At 43.8% G+C, this 24542-nt stretch overlaps 1 long non-coding RNA gene across 1 annotated transcript in view; it reads right to left on the reverse strand.

The window, feature by feature from the left end:
* Positions 1-16737: 16737 nt before the first annotated feature.
* LOC123724379 (uncharacterized) overlaps positions 16738-24542 on the reverse strand; it is a 66440-nt gene continuing 58635 nt past the window's right edge. The window contains exon 3 of the long non-coding RNA XR_006756892.1: positions 16738-17112. This is a non-coding gene — a long non-coding RNA (uncharacterized lncRNA). The remainder of the gene's footprint in view (positions 17113-24542) is intronic.

The following is a 24542-nucleotide window of genomic DNA, read 5'->3' on the forward strand; positions in this document are numbered from 1 at the left end:
GCGCCAGAAAGTGGAATGACGTCTCTCCAGTCTCTGGGCGAAAAACAGCAGGAGATTTTGTGAGTGGTCAGGCTGAGAACAGTGACACTGGAGATGCGCATTCATGTGAATTCTCCATGTTTTTCTTTCTCTCTTTGAATGAACACAACGTCGCCCGGTTGGAATATTATCACTATTTTACGAGAAAAATCGCATAAAAATGTATTTTAAACAGCGTTTGACATGCTTCAAAGTACGGTAATGGAATATTTAGTTTTTTTTTGTCACGAAATGCGCTCGCGCGTCACGCTTCGGATACTGACGTGAACGCATGAACAAAATGGAGCTATTTCAATATAACTATGGATTATTTCGAACCAAAACAACATTTGTTGTTGAAGTAGAAGTCCTGGGAGTGCATTCTGACGAAGAACAGCAAAGGTAATCCAATTTTTCTTATAGTAAATCTGAGTTTGGTGAGGGCCAAACTTGGTGGGTGTCAAATTAGCTAGCCGTGATGGCCGTGCTATCTACTCAGAATATTGCAAAATATGCTTTCGCCGAAAAGCTATTTTAAAATCTGACACAGCGATTGCATAAAGGAGTTCTGTATCTATAATTCTTAAAATAATTGTTATGTATTTTGTGAACGTTAATCGTGAGTAATTTAGTCAATTCACCGGAAGTTTGCGGTGGGTATGCTATTTCTGAACATCACATGCTAATGTAAAAAAGCTGTTTTTTGATATAAATATGAACTTGATTGAACAAAACATGCATGTGTTGTATAACATAATGTCCTAGGAGTGTCATCTGATGAAGATCATCAAAGGTTAGTGCTGCATTTAACTGTGGTTTTGGTTTTTGTGACATATATGCTTGCTTTGAAAATGGCTGTGTGATTATTTTTGGCAAGGTACTCTCCTGACATAATGTAATGTTTTGTTTTTGCTGTAAAGCCTTTTTGAAATCGGACAATGTGGTTAGATTAACGAGAGTCTTGTCTTAAAATGGTGTAAAATAGTCATATGTTTGATAAATTGAAGTTATAGCATTTTTGAGGTATTTGTATTTCGCGCCACGCGATTCCACTGGCTGTTGACTAGGTGGGACGCAAACGTCCCACCTTGCCCAGGGAGGTTAATCCCCCCTCCCTCTGTGCGAATGACTTTTCAACCACTTTCAAAAGAAGGTTGACAATATCCGCCACTCATTCACTCAGCCCATTGAATCCACCTCCCTCAATAACTCATCACTGACCACTGGCTTCGTCCACTCTGACTTCAAAATGGTCTATGTTGCTCCCCTCCTCAAGAAAACCAACACTCGACCCCTCTGTTTTCAAAAACGACAGACTGGTATCCCTTCTTTCTTTTCTTTCCTAAACACTTGAGCATGCTGTCTCTGACCAACTCTCTCACTATCTCTCAATCTTCTTGACCCTAACCAGTCAGGCTTCAAGGTGGCTCACTCAACTGAGACCTCTTTCCTCTGTGTCACAGAGGCTCTCCGCTCTGCCAAAGCTGACACTCTCTCCTCTGTTCTCATCCTCCTAGATCTATCTGCTGCCTTTGACACCGTGAACCATCAGATCCTCCTCTCCACGCTCTCAGGGCTGAGCGTCTCAGGCTCTGCACATTCTTGGATTGCATCCTACCTGGCAGACCACTTCTACCAGGTGGCATGAAGTGGATCTGTATCAGAACAACATGCTCTTACAACTGGTGTGCCCCATGGATCGGTTCTAGGCCCTATCCTCTCTAAACACCAAGTTATTGGGCTCCGTCAAATCCTCACATGGTCTCTCCTATCATTGCTATGCGGATGACTCTCAACTACTTTTCTCCTTTCCCCCTTCTGACACACAGGTTGTGACTCACATCTCTGTTTCCCTGCCAGATGTCTCAGATTGGATGTCAGCCCACTACCTCAAGGTCAACTTAGACAAGACGGAGCTGCTTTTCCTCCTGGAGAAGGCCTGCCTGCTCCAAGACCTCTCCATCATGGGTGACAACTTCACTGGGTCCCCCACCCAGAGTGAAAAAAACCTTGGCTTGACCCTGGACAACACCCTATCGTTCTCTGCAAATATCAAAGCAGTGACTCACTCCTGCAGGTTCATACTCTACAACATCAGCAGAGTGTGACCCTACCTCACACAGGACGCGGCGCAGGTCCTAATCCAGGCACTTGTCAGCTCCCGTCTGGACTACTGCAACTTGCTGGTGGATGGGCTCCCCTCTTGTGCCATCAAACCCTATTACCTTATTCTGAACGCTGCAGGTCACCTGGTGTTCAACCTTCCCAAATTCACCCCACTCCTCCAAACACTCCACTGGCTTCCAGTTGAAACTCCCATCCAATACAAGACCATGTATCTTGCCTACAGAACAGCAAGAGGAACTGCCCCTGCCTGACCTTCAAGCTCTGCACAAACCCAAACCCAAGTACTTTGTTCTGCCAGCTCTGGTCTCTTGGGCCTCCCACCCCCAGCTACCGCTCAGCCCAGTCCAAGCTATTATCTGACCCCAATGGTGGTGAAGTTAGGGCAGCAGAGTCCCTGCCCATCTTACAAAAACATATGAAACCCTACCTCTTCAAAAAGTATCTTCAATAATCCCACAACACCCCCTCCACCCCTCGCCTTTGTGAACTAACACTTGCACTTCCTCTTTTCCGTATTACTAGCTCTGACTTTGCTGTTAGATACTTTATTGAGGAAAAATGTACTTACTATGACTGGTGTGTTTACGGACATATTCAATCTCTCCCTATCCCAGTCTGCTGTCCCCACATGCTTCAAGATGGCCACTGTTGTTCCTGTACCCAAGAAAGTAAAGGTAACTAAACTAAATTACTATCGCCCTGTAGCACTCACTTCTATCATCATGAAGTGTTTTGAGAGACTAGTCAAGGATCATATCACCTCTACCTTACATGTCACCCTAGACACACTTCAATTTGGTTACTGCCCCAATCGATCTACAGATGATGCAATCGCCATCACACTGCACACTGCCCTATCCCAACTTGACAAGAGGAATACATATGTAATAATGATGTTCATTGACTATAGCTCAGCATTCAACACCATAGCACCCTCCAAGCTCGCCATTAAGCTCGAGGCCCTGGAATTGAACCCCGCCCTGCGCAGCTTGGTCCTGGACTTCCTGATGGGCCTCCCCCAGGTGGTGAAGGTAGGACACAACACCTCCACTTTGCTGATCCTCAACACTGGGGCCCCACAAAGGTGTGTATTCAGTCCCCTCATGTACTCCCTGTTCACCCATGACTGCGTGGCCAAGCACGCCTCCAACTCAATCATCAAGTTTGCAGATGACACAACAGTAGTAGGCTTGATTACCATCAATGATGAGACAGTATACAGGGAGGAGGTGAGGGCTCTAGGAGTGTGGTGCCAGGAAAATAACCTCTCACTCAACATAAAAAAAACAAAGGAGATGATCGTGGACTCCAGGAAACAGCAGAGGGAGCAGCCCCCTATCCATATCGACGGGACCACAGTGGAGAAGGTGGAAAGCTTCAAGTTCCTTGGCAACACATCACTGACAAACTGAAATGGTCTACTCATACAGACAGTGTGGTGAAGAAGGCGCAACAGTGCCTCTTCAAGCTCAGGAGGCTGAAGACATTTGGCTTGTCACCTAAAACCCTCACAAATCTTTATAGATACACAATCGAGAGCATCCTGTTGGGCTGTATCACCACTTGGTACATTGTCTGCACCGCCAACAACCGCAGGGCACTTCAGAGAGTGGTGCAGTCTGCCCAACGCATCACCGGGGCAAACTACCTGCCCTCCAGGACACCTACAGCACCCGATGTCACAGGAAGGCCAAAAAGATAATCAAGGAAAGCAACCACCCCAGCCACTGCCTGTTCACCCCGTTATCATCCAGAAGGTGAGGTCAGAACAGGTGCATCAAAACTGGGACCGAGAGACTGGAAAACAGTTTCTATCTCAAGGCCATCAGAATTTTAAATAGCCATCACTAGAACATGGAGGCTGCTGCCTATATATATAGACTTGAAATCACTGGCCACTTTAATAAATGGAACACTAATCAATTTGTTAATAATGTCTACATATCTTGCATTACCCATCTCATATATATACAGTTGAAGTCGGAAGTTTACATACACTTTAGCCAAATACATTTAAACTCAGTTTTTCACAGTAAAAATTCCCTGTCTTAGGTCAGTTAGGATCACCACTTTATTTTATGAATGTGAAATGTCAGAATAATAGTAGAGACTCATTTATTTCAGCTTTTATTTCTTTCATCACATTCCCAGTGGGTCAGAAGTTTACATACACTCAATTAGTATTTGGTAGCATTGCCTTGAAATTGTTTAACTTGGGTCAAACGTTTCAGGTAGCCTTCTACAAGCTTCCCACAACAAGTTGGGTGAATTTTGGCCCATTCCTTCTGACAGAGCTGGTGTAACTGAGTCAGGTTTGTAGGCCTCCTTGCTTGCACATGCTTTTTCAGGTCTGCCCACAAATTTTCTATAAGATTGAGGTCAGGGCTATGTGATGGCCCCTCCATAACCTTTACTTTGTTGTCCTTAAGCCATTTTGCCACAACTTTGGAAGTATGCTTGGGGTCATTGTCCATTTGGAAGACCCATTTGCGACCAAGCTTTAACTTCCTGACTGATGTCTTGAGATGTTACTTCAATATATCCACATCATTTTCCTTCCTCATGATGCTATCTATTTTGTAAAGTGCACCAATCCCTCCTCCAGCCAAGCACCCTCACAAAATGATGCTGCCACCCCCGTGCTTCACGGTTGGGATGGTGTTCTTCAGCTTGCAAGCCTCCCCCGTTTTCCTCCAACATAACGATGGTCATTATGGCCAAACAGTTCTATTTTTGTTTCATCAGACCAGAGGATATTTCTTCAAAAAAGTTTGATCTTTGTCCCCATGTGCAGTTGCAAACCGTAGACTGGCTTTTTTATGGCGGTTTTGGAGCAGTGGCTTCTTTTCAGGTTGTGTCAATATAGGACTCGTTTTACTGTGGATATAGATACTTTTGTACCTGTTTCCTCCAGCATCTTCACAAGGTCCTTTGCTGTTGTTCTGTGATTGAATTGCACTTTTCGCACCAAAGTACGTTCATCTCTAGGAGACAGAACGCGTCTCCTTCCTGAGCGGTATGACGGCTGCGTTGTCCCATGGTGTTTATACTTGCATACTAATGTTTGTACAGATGAACGTGGTGCCTTCAGGGTTTTGAAATTGCTCTCAAGGATGAACCAGACTTGTGGAGATCTACAATACTTTTCTGAGGACCTAAAGCCATGACATCATTTTCTGGAATTTTCCAAGCTGTTTAAAGGCACAGTCAACTTAGTGTATGTAAACTTCTGACCCACTGGAATTGTGATACAATGATTTATAAGTAAATAATCTGTCTGTAAACAGTTGTTGTAAAAATTACTTGTGTCATGCACAAAGATGTCCTATCCGAATTGCCAAAACTATAGTTTGTTAGCAAGAAATTTGTGGAGTGGTTGAAAAATGAGTTTTAATGACTCCAACCTAAGTGTATATAAACTTTCGACTTCAACTGTATACTGTATCCTATACTATTCTATTGTATCTTATTCTATGCCGTTCTGACATTGCTCATCCGTATATTTTTATATTCTTAAATCCAATCCTTTACTAGATTTGTGTATTGGGTATATGTTATGTAGTTGTTAGATATTACATGTTAGATATTACTTCACTGCTAGAAGCTAGAAGCACAAGCATTTCGCTACACCCGCAATAACATCTGCTAAACATGTGTATGTGACCAATAAAATGTGATTTGATTTGACTGTGATACGTGTATGGGGTTGTCCCACATAGCTATCTTAAGATGAATGCACTAACTGTAAGTTGCTCTTGATTAGAGGGTTTGCTAAATGACTCAAATGCAAATGTAAAAATGTAATATGAATATCTCAAAGTACCCTTTTGGATTTAGGATTTTTTTTGACATATTGTTTAATTAAAACAATACAATCTACAAGTACATTACATTTCCAGTGTGAGCTCTCTGCTACTTTTGAGGTAATGATAAAAAAAAAATTGCACCATCAACACATTGAATGGGAAAATGGATTCAAAGGGAATTCTGCTGGTGATTTTCTGAATGTGCAATTACCTATAATATCATTCTGGAAATTTGACATGTTTGAATTTGGGCATAGACCTGTAGCCTACATTATGGAGTTTTTTTTTACGTACATCCAAAATGGGACCTGCATGGCAAAAATAATGTGGGCCTGCTTACAATGCACAGAAAAAAAGGGAATGTCAGCTCACTGTTTTACTCTCAAACCTGATATTCTAATAAAGCTTTTGTGACTCCAAGCGGTCTCAGGAGCCAAACCCTTTGACTATGTGATGGAAATGTTATACTTGTGCTTTTCTAACTAATTTCTGTTTTCTATTCATGTGCTTTTCTAATAACCAATTTTTACTGATTGAACGAATCCTCACTGCAATTTGGCAGCACATCCAGACGTTGTTTTGAGGACGAAAGATATCTCAGTTTCAAGGTCTCAGCTTAGAGAGAAAAAGCCTTGTGAGGTATTGGTCTGTCACATGAATGAAGCAAACGCTAATTAATTATGAATGATGAATAAGCTAAATCATGCAAATATGACTTGTCAGTATATAAGAGAACTAACGGGACTGCCCCGTTAGAGCTCCTAAGAGACATTCACTAAGGTGCATTGAGTTTGTTGGAACCTCTCCAGCACTGACAATAAACAATGTTTAGTTTAAGATTGACTTTGGGTGTCCGTAGTGGTAATTTCCACGACATGGTGTAGAATTTCCACAAAAACTACTTCACGGTTGCATTGGGCAGACAAAAAAAAGCCTTCATTGAGAGGAGGGGAGGCTATTCTTGATTTTTAATTCACAATGCTAACCTGAAGGTAGGTAGCGTCCATCTTGAAATGAGGTCATCAGCTCGGCCTGCCTTATAAATGTGTATGTCCATATATGGTAATAGGCCATACCAAAGATTTGAAGGCACTGATTGATTGCCAAGATACTCAGCTTTCAGCAGACATCTGCTTTGGCAAATAGGGGCTACCGTTCTCATACCAGACTGAATTGGCGAAAAATATCAAAAGGTGCCCTAAATATGGGTACGACAGTCTTGACTACTTCACGATTGCATTGGGCAGACATAAAAAAGCCTTCATTGAGAGGAGGCTATTCTTGATTTATATTAAATACAACTAAATGGGATTTTGTAAAAATGTTTTATGTTTCTAAGTACGACGAATACAGGCACCAAAAGCACATTTGGCTACTTTTGTTCCATGCGCATATGGGAAATGTGCATCACGGCTGTGTCATAGGCTGCGTTTCCACTGTCAAAATTATTTCCATAACCAACTGTGTTACTGCTAAAAGGAGCTTTTGGTTGGTCTTAAATATCTCCATCAGCGCTGCCTGAAATTAGCACCTTAGATCAAGTTTTTAAGGACAGACCTCAAATTCTGTGTTTCCACCTCACTCATCTGTTTGCAAGCAAGCTGATATAAGACAGGTGAATTGCCGAACCTGGCGTTGGGGCTGGACAATTCCAGTGCGGCAGTTTATATATGATGAAATTGCAAACTAACGTGCGTTTGACACTAGCACTGCCTTAACGCCAGCCGAAAATAGAGCCCTTAAAGACATTACTTAATAATAAAGCTACATTAAGCAACTGTTCAAAACCTCAAATAAGTCGCTAGTGGTCATCCGATGGGATTCATCAGTAACCATATTGCACATCCAAATTGGCTGAAATCCACTGTATTCGCTGCCAGGTCGAATTTACCTGCCAGATTTAGTGCTGCTGTCACGGATCTTTAAGGGCAGGAGGAAGGGGCAGAGTCAAACGCAGGAGACTTATGTCCAGTAGTGCCGAAGTTTATTTACACCGACAACAATCGGTGGTCAAAAAGGCACAGGGTGCGCACAATAACCAAAAGGGAAACAGGTAATCCACGAATTAAAAAAATACGCACGGGGCGCAGCCCGGCAAATATAATAATCCAACGTGTTCCGCTGGGGAAACACAACAACAGCGTACACAAACACTGCCCGCTGACATACAATTAATCCCGCACAAAAAACTAACCCAAAGGAACAAACTAAATACCCCCCCACCCCACTAATGACAGACAAGAAACAGGTGCGGACCTAGACAGACAAAAACCAAAGAACACAGAAACATATACGGTGGCAGCTAGTAGACCGGCGATGACGACCGCCGAGCGCCGCCCGATCGAGGAGGGGCGCCATCTTCTGTGGATACTGTGACAGTACCCCTCCCCTGACGCACGGCTCCCGCAGTGCGCCGACGTCGGCCTCGGGGACGACCCGGAGGGTGAGGCACCGGCCGGTCCGGACGGAGACGATGGAACTCCTGCAGCATAGCTGGATCCAAAATGTCCCCCACCGGAACCCAGCACCTCTCCTCGTGGACTGGGAGGGGTACGGCCCCGAGGAGAGGTGCTGGGTTCCGGTGGGGGACATTTTGGATCCAGCTATGCTGCAGGAGCTCCTTCTTCTTCACAAAAAAGAAGCTCGAGGAGACGGGTGATTTAGATGGCCGAATGTATCCCTGTCTCAAGGACTCAGTGTCGTATGTCTCCATAGCCACAGTCTCCTCCAGAGACAGAGGATACACGTGGAGGTTTATCGCACAATCCCCATGTCGATGGGGTGGTAATTGAGTTGCCTTCGTTTTACTGAAGGCGATAGCCAAATCGGCATATTCAGAGGGAATGTGCACGGTAGAGACTTGGTCTGGACTCTCCACCGTGGTTGCACCGATGGAAACTCCTATACACCTACCTGAGCACTCCCTCGACCACCCCTTCAGAGCCCTCTGCCTCCACGAAATCTGAGGGTTGTGAGTGGCTAGCCAGGGGATTCCCAGTACCACCGGAAATGCCGGGGAGTCAATGAGGAATAGGCCTGATACGTTCCACATGACCCCCCCACGTCGCCATAACCAGTGGCACAGTAACCTCCCCCACTTGGCCGGACCCTAGCGGTCGACTATCTAAGCCGTGCACAAGGAAGCGGTGGTCCAGCTGAACCAGGGGAATCCCTAACCTATTAGCGACCCCACAGTCCATAAATCTCCCAGCTGCACCTGAATCGACTAGTGCCTTACACTGGAAGTGAGGGGAAAAATCGGGAAAACAAACTGAAGTGTACATGTGGTCGACAGGGGGTTCTGGGTGTGGCTGGTGCTGACTCACCTGGGGGGGTCGATGTAGTGCTCTGCCTGCCATCCGAACTCCCGGGTGGACCCCTCCAGCACCGGTCCGCATTGTGTCCTCTGCGCCCACAGTGGGTGCAGGAGAGGCCCCCCCTCCGGTCCTCCTCGATGCAGCTCCTCCTATCTCCATGGGCAGTGGAGCAGGAGGGCTGGGAGGTGGAACAAACAGGCCCCGACTAGAACGTCCCCGGGCAGCCAGCAGGTTGTCCAGCCTGATGGACAAATCCACCAGCTGGTCTAGGGTGATGGTGTGGTTCCTACAAGCCAGCTCCCGGCGGACATCCTCTCGGAGACTGTAACGATAGTGATCTATCAGGGCCCGCTCATTCCACCCCGATCCCGCGGCGAGAGTTCGGAACTCCAGGGCGAAGTCCTGAGCGCTCCTCGTTCCCTGTCTCATGTGAAACAACCGCTCACCCACCGCCTCGCCCTCCGGGGGATGATCGAATACCACCCGGAAGTGATGGGTGAACTCCGGGTAGTCGCCCCGAGCTGAGTCTGGGCCATCCCAGACCGCGTTGGCCCATTCCAGGGCTCTACCCGTAAGACAAGAGACGAGGACGCTCACTTTTTCTTCGTCGGAGGGAAAGGGGCGGACGGTCGCCAGGTACAGTTCAATCTGGAGTAAAAACACCTTACACCCTGCGGCCGTCCCATCAAATTCCCTCGGTGGCGTAATCCGGTTCCCGCTCGAGCCTGCTTCAGGGGGTGTCGGTAGGGGCGCCAGCTGAGGAACCGGAGCTGGTCCGGTGGGGGAAGCACCTCTCTCCCAGCTCTCCAATCGGGCCAGCACCTGGTCCATCGCCGAGCCTATGCGGTGGAGGAGGCTGGCATGCTGTGACACCTGCTCCGCTACTGACGGTGCTTCTGCTCCTGCTGACTCCATATAAATTTGGTGCGGGATTCTGTCACAGATCCTAAAGGGCAGGAGGAAGAGGCAGAGTCAAACGCAGGAGACTTATGTCCAGTAGTGCCGAAGTTTATTTACACCGACAACACTCGGTGGTCAAAAAGGCACAGGGTACGCACAATACCCAAAAGGGAAACAGGTAATCCACGAATTAAAAAAATACGCACGGGGGCGCAGCCCGGCAAATATAATAATCCAACGTGTTCCGCTGGGGAAACACAACAACAGCGTACACAAACACTGCCCGCTGACATACAATTAATCCCGCACAAAAAACGAACCCAAAGGAACAAACTAAATACCCCCCCCCCCCCTACTAATGACAGACAAGAAACAGGTGCGGACCTAGACAGACAAAAACCAAAGAACACAGAAACATAGATCGGTGGCAGCTAGTAGACCGGCGACGACGACCGCCGAGCGCCGCCCGACCGAGGAGGGGCGCCATCTTCTGTGGATACTGTGACAGTTTCCACCATGAGCTCATTGGCTCAGACTTACACAGGGGGAAGATTTCAAATGCCTAGCATCCTCTCTCCTCATTTCCTTCTCAAAACCCATTGGGTGAGAAAGCCAGATGTCCCTCCCCTCTGACCTTCTCCACCAATGGGTTTTGATAAGGAGACGAGACAGAAGAGAAATAGGATGTCTTGGTCCACACTTCGATAGCAGAGAGATATGGTAGATGCCGGGAGCAAACGACATGTCACAGCAGCTCCTCCATATAATCCAAAGTAACAGGGAACTTTGGAGAGCTAAAATGGAAAACAATAGATCCCGGAACAAGACGAGAGTGAATTTGTGCTCACTGGAGAGGGCTAGCTAGCTAAGGGATTCAAAACCGACCAAGATATTTTTCTGCTGAAAAGGTAAGGCATAGCAAGCTAGCTAATATACCTTTCTAGATATAAAGTTATATGTCACTTTTGCTATTTAGTTATAAATATGCATGAGAATGTTATAACTACTATGGATTTCTTATTGTTTTCAAACCACATTTTAAGGGCTCCGGAGTGACGCAGAGGTCTAAGGCACTGCATGTCAGTGCTAGAGATGTCACTACAGACACTACTTCGATTCTAGGCTGTATCACAACCGGCTGTAATTGGGAGTCCCTTAGGGCGGTGCACAATTGGCCCAGCGTCGTCCGGGCTTTTGGCCGGGGTAGGCCGTCATTGGAAATAAGAATTTGTTCTTAACTGACTTGTCTAGTTAAATTAAGGTTAAATAAAACATTAAAACATTAGCAGCTAGCTATCCAGCTAGTGTAGCTAGCTAGCTGACTGCGCCATTGGTTTGTTTCATTTGTATAAAATGCTGCTTCACTATTTAGTTGTGACAAGCTATATGTATCGTATCATTGTGTTATATTTCTGATGTCTGTGGTCTGAAAGCCACGCATCTGATTAGCTAGCTAGCTAGCTAGCTAGCTACTTCACTTCACACTACTGTACTGGCATGGAATAGCCATGATCATTATTTGACGACAAAGCTCTAGTTAGAAAATACATTAGACATTTTTTTTGCTTCTTTTTAAGTTATGAAAGGGATCAATCGACATCAACTCCTACCAAGCGTTTTGTGTTTCCAGACCCACCATTGTCGAGTGTTGGAGCAGAATCAGATCGGTAAGCAAAACATTTTGCAAGGACAACAGTCTTTTCCATCATTGTACTTCCCCTAGCTCGCCAAGAATTTACCTAAACATAAAGTGGACATCTTCTGATGCTAGGCATTTATGTATCTACACTGTTTAGGAAAATTAACTACCCAGGATATACTTTGATTATTGATGACGTTCTATGCTAATAGATTAGCTTAGTGAACAGAGATATTACAATGTTTTTCCCCATTTGAGCGGTCTGGCCGACATGTAGACAGTCCTAGCCCAAAACCTTCACTTGTGTTTAGTATATGACGTTATATTGAATAACTGGAAAAATTCATTCTTCATTCTGCCTAGTAGCCTCCTTCTCCAATGATGCAAAAAAGACAAACTCCCTTGATCCTAAACTGATTTATTTACCCTGGAAATCTAAGGCAATTCTGTCATAGTTGTCAGGTGGTAAAATTGTATTCCAGATAAGGATTGGGATTGATGGAGTGTATTTGATTTGTTGTCTATCTAGGTCTGCGTCTCAGCTGGATTCATTCCAGAACCACATACTCATGTACACTAGTAAGCAGTTTGCTTTCTCTTCTCCAGGCTATGAGGCTGGAACCCTGGCAGCACTTGAACTACAACCATCATAACCATTGTCCTGCCTTGGAGAAGGCGGTGGGCAACAAGATGTACGTCTTAGTCGTCCTCTCGGTTGTGAAAAAGATTTGTAGGATGTAAAATGAAAACTAGTTAGAACTCGTTACAATATAATACATGGTATTGCTGCTATATGTTCAACAGATATCAACACTACAGTTCTGCACTCATAGCAATGGCATTCTATAGACAAAACACTATTTGTGCATGCTTTATCTATAATGAACAATAATATAAACGCAACATGCAACAACATAAAGATTTTACTGAGTTACAGTTTATATAAGGAAATCAGTCAATTGAAATATATTAATTAGGCCCTAATCTATAGATTCCACATGACTGAGAATACAGATATGCATCTGTTGGTCAGAGATAACTTAAGAAAAAGGTAAGGGCGTTGATCAGAAAACCAGTTAGTATCTGGTGTGACCACCGTTTGCCTCATGCAGCACAACACATCTACTTCGCATAGTGTTGATCACGTTGTTTTTATTTTTATTATTGAACTAGGCAAGTCAGTTAAGATCACATTCTTATTTACAATGACAGCCTACCGGGGAACAGTGGGTTAACTGCCTTGTTCAGGGACAGAACGACAGATTTTTACCTTGTCAGCTCAGGGATTCAATCCAGCAACCTTTCAGTTACTGGTCCAATGCTCTAACCACTAGGCTACCTGTTGATTGTTACCTGTGTGAAGTTGCTCGATATTGGTGGGAACTGGAAAATGTTGTGGTACACATTGATCCAGAGCATCCCAACATACTCAATGGGTGACATGTCTGGTGACTATGCAGGCTTTGTAAAAACTGGGACATTTTCAGTTTCCAGGAATTGTGTACAGATCCTTGCGACATGGGGAATACTGACGGCGGCGGATGAATGGCACGACAATGGGCCTCAGGATCTCTTCACGTTATCTTTGTGCATTCACATTGCCATCGATAAAAAACAATTGTATTTGCTGTCCGTAGCTTTTGCCTGCCCATACCATAACCCTACTGCCACCATGTGGCGCCCTGTTCACAACGTTGACATCAACAAACCGCTCGTCCACACAACGCATACATGTGGCATGCGGTTGTGAGGCACATTGGACGTACTGCCAAATTCTCTAAAACGTTGGAGGCGGCTTATGGTAGAGAAATTAACATCAAATTATCTGTCAACAGCCTTAGTGGACATTCAAATCAAATCAAACTTGATTTGCCACATGCGCCGAATACAACAAGTGTAGACTTTACCGTGAAATGCTTACTTACAAGCCCTTAACCAACAGTGCAGTTCAAGAAGAAGAAAATATTTACCAAGTAGGCTAAAATAAAAAGTAATAATATAAAGTATCACAATAACAATAACAATAACGAGGTTATACACTGGGGGGCACCGGTACCGAGTCAGTGTGCAGGGGTACAGGCTATTTGAGGTAATCTGTACATGTAGGTGGGGGTGAAGTGACTATGCATAGGGAACAAACAAACAAACAGCGAGAAGCAGCAGTGTACAAGGGGGGTGTTGAGCTGTTGAGGAGCCTTTTTGTCCTAGACTTGGCATTCCGGTACAGCTTGCCGTGCGGTAGCAGAGAAAACAGTCTAGAACTTCGGTGGCTAGAGTCTATGCAGTCCGCATGCCAATTGCACACTCCCTCAAAACTTAAGACGTATTTGACATTGTGTTGTGTAACAAAACTGCACATTTTAGAGTGGCCTTTTATTGTCACCAGCACCAGGTTGCACACTTTTTGTGCGAATGGAACATTTCTGGGATATTTTATTTCAGCTCATGAAACATGGGACCAATACTTTACATGTTGCATTTATATTTTTTTCAGTGTAGCATTTAGGTATCATTGTTTTATGTTTGGAATTGCTTTAGATTAATTTAATAAACGGTACTTTCCTCCTGGATATCTACACCGCTGAACGTTTCCTACAAGAGGATAGCTATAGGCCTCCTGAGTGGTACAGCGGTCTAAGGCACTGCATCCTAGTGCTAGCTGCGTCACTACAGATCCTGGTTTGATCCCAGGCTGTCTCAGCCGGCCGCAACCGGGAGACCCATTTGGCGTTGTGCAATTTTCCCAGCATCGTTAGGGGAGGGTTTGGCTGGCCAGGTTGTCCTTGTCCCATCGTCCTCTAGAGACTCCTGTGGTGGGACGGGCACAATGCACACTGGCACGGTGTACTGTGTTTCCTCTGACACATTGGTGCAGCTGGCTTCCGGGTTAAGCAAGCATTGTGTCAAGAAGCAGTGCGGGTTGGTGGGGTCATGTTTCAGAGGATGCATGGCTCTTGACTTTCGCAGTGATGGCACAAGACTGTAACTACCAATTCAGGAAAAAAAGGGGTACATTTAGAAAAAATAAAATAAATACATATATATATATATATATATATATACACTACTGTTCAAAAGTTTGGGGTCACTTAGAAAGGTGCTTGTTTTTGAAAGAAAAACACATTTTTGGTACATTAAAATAACAGTGTAGACATTGTTAATGTTGAAATTACTATTTTAGCTGGAAACAGCAGATTTTTTTTATGGAATATCTACATAGGCATACAGAGGCCCATTATCAGCAACCATCACTCCTGTGTTCCAATGGCACATTGTGTTAGCTAATCCAAGTTGATCATTTTAAAAGGCTAATTGATGATTAGAAAACCCTTTTGCAATTATGTGAGCACAGCTGAAAACTGTTGTCCTGATTAAAGAAGCAATACAACTGGCTTTCTTTAGACTAGTTGAGTATCTGGAGCATCAGCATTTGTGGGTTCGATTACAGGCTCAAAATGGCCAGAAACAAAGCACTTTCTTCTGAAACTCGTCAGTCTATTCTTGTTCTGAGAAATGAAGGCTATTCCGTACAAGAAATTGCCAAGAAACTGAAGATCTCATACAGTGCTGTCTACTACTCCCTTCACAGAACAGCGCAAACTGGCTCTAACCAGAATGCAAAGTGGAGTGGGAGGCCCTGGTGCACAACTGAGCAAGCGGACAAGTACATTAGAGTGTCTAGTTTGAGAAACAGACGCCTCACAAGTCCTCAAATGGCAGCTTAATTAAATAGTACCAGCAAAACACTAGTCTCAAAGTCAACAGTGAAGAGGCGACTCCGGGATGCTGGCCTTCTAGGCAGAGTTCCTCTATCCAGTGTCTGTTTTCTTTTGCCCATCTTAATCTTTTCTTTTTATTGGCCAGTCTGCGATATGGCTTTTTCTTTGCAACTCTGCCTAGAAGTCCAGCATCCCGGAGTTGCCTCTTCACTGTTGACGTTGAGAGTGGTGTTTTGCCTGTACTATTTAATAAAGCTGCCAGTTGAGGACTTGTTAGGTGTCTGTTTCTCAACTTGATTCTCTAATGTACTTGTCCTCTTGCTCAGTTATGTAGTAGCACACAGCGTTGTACAAGATCTTCAGTTTCTTGGCATATTTCTCACATGGAATAGCCTTCATTTCTCAGAACAAGAATAGACTGACGAGTTTCAGAAGAAAGTGCTTTGTTTCTAGCCATTTTGAGCCTGTAATCGAACCCACAAATGCTGATGCTCCAGATACTCAACTAGTCTAAAGAAGGCCAGTTGTATTGCTTCTTTAATCAAGACAACAGTTTTTAGCTGTGCTAATATAATTGCAAAAGGGTTTCTGAAGATCAATTAGCCTTTTAAAATGATAAACTTGGATTAGCTAACACAACGTGCCATTGGAACACAGGAGTGATGGTTGCTGATAATGGGCCTCTGTATGCCTATGTAGATATTCCATAAAAAAATCTGCCGTTTCCAGCTACAATAGTAATTTACAACATTAACAATGTCTACACCGTTTTTATGATCAATTTGATGTTATTTTAATGGACAAAAATTTTTGCTTTTCTTTCAAAAACAAGGACATTTCTAAGTCACCCCAAACTTTTGAATGGTAGTATATATGTATGTATGTATGTATGTATATATATATATATGTATGTATATATACACATACATACATACATACATATACATACATATATATATATATATATATATATATATATATATATATATATATATATATATATGTATGTATATGTATGTATGTGTATGTATATATATATATATATATATATATATATATATATATATATATGACGACGGATGGACTACCTTGTTGTAAATACAGTACAAAACAAGTTGGTCCGATTACACAGTTCAGGTTAAATAAAGGTTTATTAGGTAGATACACAGGAATACAAGGTTGTCTCTCTAAGCTCAACAACAAAAGCACAGTGTAAGGGGAAACAACATTGGATAAAGTGCTGAACTGATATCACCCAGACCACGGGAAAAATCACTGAGAAAACGACTTAAAAGATAACCATTGCACATGAAGAACAAAGTACAGTGTAGTCAAGGAAAGTGTACAACTGTTATGTGTTCATACTTCAATTAATATTATAGTGCGGTAGTGAAATGGCAGCAGTCGTGTGTTGTAAAGTGCAGGAGTCTTTCGATTGAAGTATTTTGCAGTCTGTGCAGTCTTCTTAGCAGCCCTCAAGCTCTCAAGGTCTTCCGTTCCAATTTTTTCAGATTTTTTATGCAGCCTTGCCTGTGCCCCTTAATCTAGCTCCTCTGTCCTCGGCATGGCTTTTCAAAACTGGAATCCTACAGAAAAAACGAATGAACAACATTGTTAGGAATGTGTAATGATTGAATGTGTTGTCTATGATTGGGCTATATAATACTCATACCAATTTCTATAGTCAAGCTGATGAATATCCATTAGTGCTCAATGATAGAATGAGGCCTGCGTACTGTATGTAACAGAGTTAAGACAAACCGTAAGCTCACTCTACTGCTAGCTTGAAACGTCTCAGATGGAGCTATCCAATTTGTCATTTTTTAGGAAGCTCAAACGGTTGGAAAGTTGTCAAGGATGGAGGTCATGTGTGTTGCGAAGCAGAGAATCACCGGTTCGAGCCCAGTATGAGGCAGTTGGACAGTGGAGTAAGCTAAGCTGTTAGCCACACGTTTCCCCCTGTTACAGTGGTGCCATTGACCCAGTTGGGCTCAGCTCAAAGGCCAGGGTAGTGCACTGTGTAGCAAGTTTAGAAGGATTGAGTGTAATGGAGAAAGAATGTACTGTAAGATCACTCCATAGCTAGCTTGAAATGTTGTCGATTGAACTATCCACTTGGTACTGTTTGGGTAGCTCAAACAGTTGAAACATTGTCAAGGAGGGTGTTCACCTGTTTTGCGAAGCAGAGGTTTACTGGTTCGAGCACAGTATGGGGTTGTCGGATAGTGGAGGAAGCTAAGCTGTTAGCAGCACACTGACAACCCCCGTTACACGTATAACTGTAGACGCTGGAAACAAGCGAATGCAGAGCCAAGTCTTAAATCACAGAAAACGGGCTTTGACCTGCTTTCAACTACTGTAGTCAGAGGGAACTGGATGTAAACAGAGACAACTAGGACATGCCGAGAGAGAGGGAGATGGAGAGTTCATCTCTATAGGTGTTTCTATGCTGCTCATACACCCACATAACCGTGCAGTAAGAACCTTATGCTGCTTTGTGAAACTCCAGTAATAATTCTGAAGATGCATTAGGTCATCTCCCTTGATGAAGTCATTACCAACATCTGGCAAGAAAAATCTCTTTGTTTTTTGCAAAAGGTTAAAGTGAGACTACGCCCATGTTGTAAATGTCCTTCAATGTATTCATGATAATGCATTCAGATACAGTGGGCAGGCTTGCATGTGACCGCAAATACTTAACTTCTTGTGGTGTAACACACATATGTTTGTTGTGCTGAACTTTGCCATGGTGTCATCAGCCCACTTTGCACTTAGCATGGACAGTTCTTACACTGCAGGTCTTGAGGTGCAGACTTGTATGACACAAATACCACTAACACCCACCGCCACTCTGGAAGATGACAGCCATCTTGAAAGCTTTTAACCTCACTAACCTTGTCATGAAAAGCACTTAATTACAAACCTCTCCACACATAGACACACTCACACCCTCTCGCCATTACAGCAATGTGCCTGCAGGCTGAAGATGTGCACCACAGCCATCGCACCTCTGCCCGGCTTCCTAAGAGCGAGGATGAGGATGGGTTTTGGGGAAAGAGTGGCAAGCCTTCACAACAAAAGCAAGGGTGTACAAGAAGAGAGTGGCTGTCAGTGGCAGTGGAGGTAAATCAATAACAATATATACAGAATGGGCCGAGATCTGAGGATCAACCGGGCTAGGCTAACCACGCTAGTTTAGGGACCGTGCCACCCAAACCTCTTCACACACATACACACACACACACACACACATGCTGTCAGCAAAGCCCTAAACCTTAATACTCAGGAGCTAAGCCTCAGCTGAACTTTTTTAAACACGGCGTAGGCTGTTTTTTGCACTTCCTTGTGCTGGGCGACATATGACCTTCATAAAGCTTAAGTATGTTTTCTACCCTCCATGGCATTAAAGTCAGTTAGCAAAGACAGCACCCATGGTCCGGGGTCAATGACAACCCTCCCATGGCAACTGAGTGATGGGGTTGAGGCAGGCGAGTGGGGGATGGGGTCATGTGTGTGATATCTACTCCATGACAGTAGATGATATGACAAGGGCTATGAATTCCCCTGTGAATCATTTCAAGAGGGCACCTGTTTTACAGCATGCTCCTAACCTCTCGACTACCTCCCACCCTGTGGCACTCTACATTAGCGGCACCCCTGACATGAGTCAATATGCTTGGAGACGTGGGCTTTCTCTTGACACCGTCCGGACGTAAATGGTGTGAGTGCCAGAGGTCTCTCTTCTGAGCTGTGTAGTGAGGCTGAGGGGGTTGAGCACGTCAGACGCTCTCTATTATCACACAGCCAGCCATATCTATGAAATATAAAAGGCTTTAATGCATTTCCTGGCACCCTGCTTGTAAAGTGACCCTGAATGGTGAGCTAGCCCGAGAACCCCCCCCCCCCCCTATTCCGAAGTGAGCCCCCCTACTATCTCCTCTGCTGTCACCATGAGAGGGTCTGGCTCGGTTCGACATAATGGCAGCAAATTGCTATTCCCATGCACGCAAAGGTTAGACACAGGTACGGGTGTGGGATCAAAGAGATTGGGCTTCCTCTTGAGCTGAAGAGACTTTGGGAAATGGGAGATAATGTGGTGTGTTTGCCCAGCCTCTCCATGATACATTGGGAGGTATACATCGATATGCAGATCCATGTTTGCACACATGTTCGCAGTGGCCATTAGTGCATTTTCAAGTACAGTTGGTGTGGCTCTTTAGGCTCGTTCATCACTCTTGGTGAAAGGCTATTTAAGAATCTTGACATTCATGGAGTAACATATCTGGTATTACGTAACCCATCTGGAGAGATGTGCGGCCTAGATCTTGAATGGAAGTGTCTTCCGACTAGCCCACCACCACGGTTCATCATGGTTTCTACTAGACATTCACTGGTCTTCATCCAACAGTTGGTCAATGAGCAATCAAAAGCAAGATGGGATTAGCTATCTAAGAAGGTCGTCTGAATTGAGCTCAAAACATATCCCATAACATATTACTTTACCATCAATAGTTCATGGTCATGGTCATTAATGTAGTATATTGTCATCTAGATATGGAACAATTTGACAAAACTACACTGAGTGTACAAAACATTAGGAACACCTTCCAAATATTGATTTGCACCCCCTTTTGCCCTCAAAACAGCCCCAATTCACCAGGGGATTGATTCTACAAGGTGTCAAAAGCATTCCACATTCTTGATGCACATGGGAAACTGTTGATCGTGAAAAACTCAGCAGCGTTGCAGTTCTTGACACACACAAACCGGTGCGCCTGGCACCTACTACCATACCCTGTTCAAAGGCACTTAAATATTTTGACTTGCCCATTTACCTTCTGAATGGCACACATACACAATCCATGTCTCAATTGTCCCAAGGCTTAAAAATCCTCCTTTAACCTGCTTTCTCCCCTTCATCTACATCTGATTGAAGTGGATTTAACAAGTGACATCAATAAGGGATCACAGCTTTCACCTGGATTCACCTGGTCAAACTATGTCATGAAAAGAGCTGGTGTTCCTAATGTTTGGTACACTCAGTGTACTGTATTTCCTTCAATACCCGAGTCAGTGCTATTCCAACAGATTGAATTGAAAAGAGTCAGTGAGCTTACACTGCTGTTGTTTTTGTTCGAATCAGAAAATGGCGATGGCTTGGCTTGTGCCAGCACCTAGGGACGGTGTCACTCAGTAACAAATGCTTTGAGATGGCCCGAGAAGTGGTATAGGCACAGCATATTGTATGACGCGCAGCAGGCAGCTTGCTGTGGGAGAATAGGCCTGAATCAAAGCAGGGGGCTCCCCTGCCAGGGCTGGGAGGATGCTGCAGGGGCTTTGATCAGCGGGGCTGAGGCTGGGGTGGTTGTCAGCGGTGCGGGAGCGCTGCTGCTCTGGGTTACTGTCTGTCGGAGAGGAAAGGAAAGGAGAATTTGGCACGAAAAGGGAATGCTTACCAGGAATCTGAAATGATGTTTTACCACGTAGGCATTCCACTGTCCGCTCATTTGAAATTGTGGAATCTATTCTGAGTGAACAGAGAAAGGCACTTCAAACCACTTCCCTCGGCATTTCATTAAATAAAATGTATACTAACATATTCTACATTTCAAGTGAAAGTGATGACGCGAACTCTTGCAGGCAAGGCAATTCAGCACACAGGAAGTTGTTTGTGCAGTCAAAACCACCAGGAGAGTTTGGGAGAACACAACAACAAAGCAGCTAAGGCGTTTGTCTCCTCCTTACATGTACCTCTCTTACTCAAATTCCGTCCTCACCTCCCTCCCTCCCTCCCCCTCTCTCCCGCTCATATACAAATGAGACATGAGTAATGCCCTGGTAAAATTTCAGCTGGGTAAATCAAAATGCAATGTGGGAGGCTGTCCTCTCCAGGAAGTGCCATAGCACTTAACCAAAATGGCCGTATGACTCAGCAGAATCTTCCTAACTAAATTCTTGCGTCGGTGGGGTGGCGAGCAGGGGTGGGGATTAAGCTAAGCAGGCCCCACGTGCCATCTACTGTGTCAAATATGTTTGTGTAGAATGAGAAGGCAAGAAAATTTGAAATGAGAGCATTTTTGGGAGTCAGTGTGGCAACAGTGGCAGTTGGGGGGATGGCGCAAGAATCATTCGCAAAATGAATAGCTCTCGGACTGATTGACATTTCTGCTGGAATTAAATTATTGGCAGCAGTCTCTCCACCAGATCACCGTGAGTGGGCAATATCGCTAAAAGGCTTTTAGTGGATTAATTTGTTTCTCCACCCCGATCCCTTGCCTTCTTTATTCCTTTGTTCCCTGTCCAGGTGCTCATAAACTACAGCATTCCTTTGCAATGGCGTTTAGTGGTGAGGATGTGGCCAGAAGCCAACAGAGAGGGCACAGAGTTCAGGCAGGGAGGACGGGATGGAGACAGAGGGGAGCAGGGAGGTACCTCCTCTGGGTGCTAATTCATCCACAACCTCCTTCTCTGGTCTGGCCTTATACAGTATGTAGCATTAAATAAAACATGCTACCACTCTTGATTTCCAAGACCCAGATTAGGCATAGTCCTGGACTAGCAGGCACATTCAATTGAGATTTTCTATAGATTTTTTTAGACCAGAACTAGGGATAATCTGGGTTCAGAATCAGAGCTAGATCCAGACAAAAGTACAGTCCCAACTAGCATGAAAGAGCTTCACTATAAGAGATGCAATAAATTGCCCATGCAATATATGAGCATTACAAGCTTCTACCTGGTCTCAAAGGGAACAAAAGAAGGATTGTCTTTTTTTAAACGCACAGAGGTTGAGGAGGACATGTGTAAAGAACAAATGCATCGATCCGTTGTGATAGATCCAGTAAAGAAAAGGAAAAAAGGAGAAAAGCTAGCTACATGTTGTTTTCATTGCGGATATCTGTGTGTTTAGAATAGTAGACTGTTAAAGCCATATTCTAGGAGGCGGCATGCTTTGATGTTGTGCAGGGGGAAGGCTAGGAGAGATCAATACTCAACCCCATTCTTTGACAAGGGCATTTTACAACATGGCCAGGGTTGGGTATGATACTTTCTAAATGTAATTTGTTTCAGTTACTAGTTACCAGTCCAAATTTGTAATCAGTAACGTAACTTTTGGATTACCCAAACTCAGTACCGTATTCTGATTACTTTCCGTTACTTTTGAATTACTTTCCCTTAAAAGGAAAACTCTACACAAAAACTATATTTTGGTGTGTTTCAATAGGCCATTGTTAACATAGTCCCAAAATGTTTTGCTTGTCAGCAATCAAGTTTTCAAGATATGTAACTTTCAAAATACAGAAATCATCCCCGTATGATGCATTTTGCATCATGTGATGCACAATGCGTCAATGGGGATGATTTCTGTATTTTGAAAGTTACATATCTTGAAAACTTGATTGCTGACAAGCAAAACAATGGCCTAATGAAACAAATACCAAAATATCATTTTGGGGTGGAAATGTCCTTTACAAGAGGCATTAGCAGAAGACAAAGGATCCATCAAACATATTTTGGGGTTAAGTGCCTTGCTCAAGGACAGATTTTTCACCTAGTTGGCTCGTGGATTCAAACCAGCAACCTTTCGGTTACTGGCCCAATGTTCTTAACCGCTAGGCTACCTGCTACCCTGGTCTCTGTCTCGCTCAGGTGAAACAAACTTAAACTTGAGCCTATTTTCAATGTTGAATTTAATGTCATTGAGAAAACAGAAAGGTGTCATAATGTATTTTTGCGCAAACATCCTTTCTGAATTTAAAAGTCATAGAACAAGTAATCATTTCGTTTTTCAAAATAATCTGTAATCAGATTATAATATTTTAACTTGCAACGTAACTGATTACAGTTACAGTTTTTTGGAAATCAGATTACATGTAATCAGTTACTCGCCAACCCTGAACAGTATAACAAACGTGCCAGCGGCTTCATCTGCTAGGACAGAAATATCCTTCTTTAGTGTGGATGACGAAAGCAGACGCGGTGTAAGAAAAGCGTTCCCCCTGTTTACTTTTTACTATTTACAATCCATCTCTTTCTCTAGCCTCCCACTGAATAAGTGTACATAAGCATGGACAGCTGAAAATGCATGTGAATGCATGTACAGTACACAACACACGTGCATGCGAGCAAGCAGGCACTCACTCCCACTCACCGTAAACATTCACACACGCATGCGCACACTCACACTGACACACATACCACATAAGCTGTGAACAGAACGTCAGCCTAATCACCCCGTGATCAATTAGTTAATATCAAAGGGTTCATGAAAGTTCTGGTGGATACCTCATTAATAACATAATGATGACGTAAAAGTTCCTAAACAAAAGTTCCTATATAGTTCCTAAACAAAAATAAATGAATAGATCCGTTACCTGTTGAATTTATGAAAAAATTAAATAAGGAACCAACCCATTTATTTTGAATTAAGAGATGTATCAGGAATCAAATCAAATTTTATTTTTCACATACACATGGTTAGCAGATGTTAATGCGAGTGTAGCGAAATGCTTGTGCTTCTCGTTCCAACCATGCAGTAATATCTAACAAGTAATCTAACCTAACAATTTCACGACAACTACTTTATCCTGTTTGGGATAGGGGGCAGTATTTTCACGGCCGGATAAAAAACGTACCCGATTTAATCTGGTTACTACTCCTGGCCAGAAACTAGAATATGCATGTAAATAGTAGATTTGGATAGAAAACACTCTAAAGTTTCTAAAACTGTTAGAATGTGTCTGTGAGTATAACAGAACTCATATGGTAGGCCAAAACCTGAGAAGATTCCATACAGGAAGTGCCCTGTCTGACAATTTGTTGTCCTTCTGTTGGATCTGTATCGAAAATACAGCATCTGTGCTGTAACTTTACATTTTCTAAGGCTTCCATTGGCTCTCAGAAGGCGCCAGAAAGTGGAATGGGGTGTCTGCTGTCTCTGGGCGAAGAACTGGTCAGCCTGGGGACAGTGAGACTGAGAGGCGCGTTCACGAGAATTCTCTATTTTTTCCTTTCA

Source organism: Salmo salar, chromosome ssa10 (genome assembly GCF_905237065.1).
Source record: "Salmo salar chromosome ssa10, Ssal_v3.1, whole genome shotgun sequence".
Lineage (NCBI taxonomy): Eukaryota > Metazoa > Chordata > Actinopteri > Salmoniformes > Salmonidae > Salmo > Salmo salar.